General features: G+C 44.6%; 1 protein-coding gene across 2 annotated transcripts in view; it reads left to right on the top strand.

The window, feature by feature from the left end:
* The first annotated feature begins 259 nt into the window (after positions 1 to 259).
* Positions 260 to 4,402, top strand: part of DLK2 (delta like non-canonical Notch ligand 2) — an 8,971-nt gene continuing 4,828 nt past the window's right edge. The window contains exons 1-2 of one of the 2 annotated variants that reach the window (XM_029944514.1): positions 260 to 390; positions 4,009 to 4,109. The gene's annotated coding sequence lies outside the window, so the exon portion shown is untranslated. The other variant, XM_029944515.1, reaches the window with a different exon arrangement.

Here is a 4,402-nt window from a genome sequence, read left to right as displayed (position 1 = left end):
AAAAATGTCACTGGAAGAGACCATGGGATTGAGGGAGCACATTTATTTATTTTAGGATGGGAAAGAGGTCGATGGAAATGATCCTATAGCAAACTACTGATGCAGAAGAGATAGGGAGAACCGGGGAGCCCCACAGTTATACAGGAGAGGGATGAGAACTAGTGCCTGGGGGGAGGGGCTCACCTCGTCGGAAGAACGCAGGCATCGCATCTATATCTATGGTAACAGGAGGGAAGGCAGTGTATGGAGACAGCTGCATGTAGGCGGTAGAAGCATGTAGAAATTCTCTTCAGATTGCTTCTATTTTCTCCATGAAGTTGGAAGCAAGACCACCACCAGCAGAGTGAGGAGAAAGGAGGAGTGGTCGGAGGTTGGAGGAGAGAGGAGAAGGTAAAAACAGATTCACAGAACCGAGGAAATGCAAATGAGGGAGCATTGGTGGTTTACACAAAGGACCTTTGAGGGGCCTGAATTTAATGAAGACCAGTCAGCCTGCTTTTCCAGCCACGTTTGGTTGCTTGGGTGCAGGCTGGAGAAGCCACAGGGGCGGGGTTTTGCTGGATGAATATGATGGGAGAGAGGAGCCAGGAAGTTGGTGTGTTTGCGAGGAATTGGTGATAGTGCTAGATCGCAGAATCAGAGCAGGGTAAGGAGGGAGAGCTCCATGCGGTGAGAGTAGGGGGACAACAGGAAGGAGATAGTATCAGTAAGAGACAAGGCCAGCTGATCCACAGGAGGCACAGTGCCTGAGGTCCAGGATACTTTTAGGGGTCCACAAAATGTTTTCATTTTATTTTTAAAATTATAAGAAAAGATGGAATATAATAACAATGAATACACAATAATGAATCCAGCCAGGATTATGTTCATCTTTATACCAGTGCAATCATAAAATATAATTTTTAGTTTTCTTTTGTAGAGGGACCCACGAAGATGCAATGCCCAGAGCCCACAAAAATTGTAATGTGGCCCTTATGAGTGACCCTAGTGGGTCCAATTCAGTATTGGTTGAATGCATTTATAACGGCACAAAAGTAAACATCATCTAAATATCTAGAATTGTTTGAGTCCTTGTACTAAAGGGCATGAACTGAAAACAAAAGAGTTGATAATAAGAAAGGATGGTACAGAGTGCCAGGCTGGCTCAGTCAGTAGAGCACATGACTCCAAATCTCAAGGACATGAGTTCAAGCCCCATGTTGGGCATGGAACCTCCTGAAAAAAAATAATAAAGGAATTTTTTAAAAAATATGATACTTTAAACTGAGTTTATGAAGTATGTGAAGCTACTGATAGTAAAATAAGGTTTTGGAAACCACCCTTCCCATTGGTAGAGAAGACATCGAGGACGTGGAAGCCATTTTTACCAGTTATCTATTGCCATATGAACAAACTACTCCTAAATACAATGGCTTAAAACAACCATGACTAGGGTGCCTGGGTGGCTCAGTCGGTTAGACGGCCAGCTCTCGATTTTGGCTCAGGTCATGATCTCATGGTTTAGGAGGTCGAGTCCCACACTGGGTTCTGTGCTCACAGTGTGGAGCCTGCTTTGGATCCTCTGTCTTCCCCATCTCTGTCCTTCTCCCACTTGTGCTCTTGTCTCTGTCTGCATCGTAAATAAATGTTAAAACAACCACCACCAGCACCGCCACCATTTATCCGCTCAGAGTTTGGTAATATGGGCTCAGTGCAGTAGTTCTTTTGCTGGTCTTGCCTGGGCTCATTCATGAGGTGGCTGTCATCTGGATGCTTGAATAGAGATGGGTAATGTGACCTCATATGTGTGGTGGTTGTTGGCCAGGGTACCTCAAGTCTCCATGGAGCTGCTTATCTTCCAGTAGGTCAGGCTGGACTTCTTTACATCAGGTTGGAAGTTTTCTAAGAGAGAAAAGTGGCAAGCTGCAAGGTCTCTTGAGGCCCAGATTCTGGGGACTCACACAATGTCATTTCTGCCACCATTCATTAGTCAAAGCGAGTCAAAAGGCCAGCCCAGATTCAAGGGGTTAAAGAAACAGACTCCACTTCTTGCTGGGAGGAGCCGCAAAATCACTACAAAGGGGCATGTGGGACAGGAGGAAGCCGAGTGGCCATCTTTGCAAACAAACTTGTCACACTTATTGGAAGACTTGTCTATGTGATACTGAGCCATCAAGAATCACCAAGAATTTGATGCCAGTGGGAGTAAAGAGAGTGACAACAAGCCAGGTGCTAAAATCCTCAAAGTGTGAGGGAGTAGTGAGTGATGTCATCTGATGCCATCAACTTCAAAGCTTCAAAAATCTCTATTGTTTCATTGGTGAATGTCAACAAATTTTATTAATGAAAAGGAACTGTTCATTTTTCACAACTTCTTTGACTCAGTCACTCATCCACGTAGACTCTATCTTAAGAAAGGAACTTAATGGGGCACCTGGGTGGCTCAGTTGGTTAAGTGGCCGACTTCAGCTCAGGGCATGATCTGACAATTCATGGGTTCGAGCCCCGCATCAGGCTCTGTGCTGACCATTTGCTCAGAGCCTGGAGCCTGCTTCTGATTCTGTGTCTCCCCCTCTCTCTGACCCTCCCCTGCTCACACTGTGTCTCTCTTTCTCAAAATTAAATAAACGTTAAAAGAAAATTTTAAAAAAAGGAACTTAAACCATGGAAAAAACTGTATGCATGAAAATTTGTGGCACTACTATTTATTGGGGATCTGTATCCCCAGTGCCTCCGATGATGTCTGGCACATAGTAGTAGCACATAGATGCTCAGTAAATATTTGTTGAATGAATTTATAAGGGAAAAAATGTAAACAACCTAAATATCCAATAATGAGGACTAGATTAAATAAAAATTACAGTATAACTATTTAAAGGAATACCATACAGCCATAAAAAACCCTTTGAAACTATCAATATATGACATGCCGTTAAAAAAAAGCAGGATACAATATTATAAGTACTGTATAAAAACATCTGGGCAGGAAAAGTGTGCAAAACAACAACAGTGGCCAGGAGGATAATGGATGATTTTTTTCTTGTTGACTTTATTCTAAAAGTTTTTTTTAACATTATTGCATTTCTTTTATAATAAAAAAAGTTGTACACATTCATTGTGGAAAAAGAGGAAATGCTGAAAAGCATCAATAAGAAAAATATAATCTATAATTCCACCATTCAGAAAAAAATCACTGCCAACAATGAGATAGGTTCTGCTTTGTTCTTGCCCCCCTTCCCCCAGCACACCCACTTAACATATTCTTAGTTCTCTGGACATCTTTGGACTCCAAAAGGTGATTTTTAGTAGTCACATAGTGTTTACATACCAGAATTTATTTGGCCTACAGTGTAGGTCGTTTGCAATTTTTCACTGAAACAACAACACAATAGCAACAACACTTAAATGAATAATTAGAGCCATGGCATTGCTCAAATTCAGAAAGCTCTTCAGAAAAGAGATGATCAGAGGATCAGAGTTTCGAGGAAGTTGGCTAGAGAGATGGGGTGGGTGTGGCTGTTATGTCCAATGGAGGCTGCAAGAAAAATTCCTCCGGGGGCTCCACCCTTGTGTTGGGGGTGTCTGTAGGCAGCTGCCCTACTCAGGCTCGGGACTCCTCCTTCCAATGTTTTGAAATTAAAGACTGTGAAATCTTGATCTGAAGGACTAGAAGATGGACAATGGTGTCCCTGCCCTCTGCCCTCTTGCCCTTTGAGAACAGGAAATTGTTTCCTGTCCTTGCCTTGTACAGGTGTCTCTGAGCCATCAGCCTGGAAGAGTAGTCCTTCCCCCACCCCCAGATAACTGTCTCAGTATGAGCTCTGGATTTGGGCAGTTGACAATTAGCCTGAGTTCAAGAATGGATATGACCCGAGTACAGAAGTGGGAACTTGCAGGGGGGAGGAGGGCACATCTACAGAAGTCAGGGGCGTTCCCACTCCCAGTAGTGATCACAGAAAGGAATGGGGTGGAAGAGACAGACTCGACGGAGGGAGGGATGGAGTGGGTGTGTGTGTGTGTGTGCATCAGGCTGATCCTTAGATTGGCAAGAGTCAATCCTGGAAGGCTGTGGATGGCAATGAAGAAAAGCGGAGGGCGTGGAGGAGGAGAAGATCAGACCGACGAAGCAGGTGATGTAGGATTTACAAACGGAGGAGGCGTGGGCTGGTGACAGGAGGAGGGCCTGGAGCCGCAAGGGTGCCCTGAGCTTACATGAGATATAAAGAGAAGCGTGATGGGAAGCTGACTGGCGAGAGCAGAGGTGGGGCACTGGGTGAGGGGCGCGGGTCAGGATAGCGGGGATGCAAGATGGGAGAATAACGGCTGTGCACATTTGGCCGGCACTTAGCAGTCTGCTTCCATCTAGCTCCCTCTAATTTCCTCCTTTCGTTGAAGAAAGCGAGGTTCGGAAAGGTTAGGTGGC

The sequence above is a fragment of the Suricata suricatta genome, chromosome 7 (genome assembly GCF_006229205.1).
Source record: "Suricata suricatta isolate VVHF042 chromosome 7, meerkat_22Aug2017_6uvM2_HiC, whole genome shotgun sequence".
NCBI classification, from domain to species: Eukaryota; Metazoa; Chordata; class Mammalia; order Carnivora; family Herpestidae; genus Suricata; species Suricata suricatta.
Note: the sequence above shows the minus strand (reverse complement) of the source record. Positions and strands in the feature narration are given on the sequence as shown.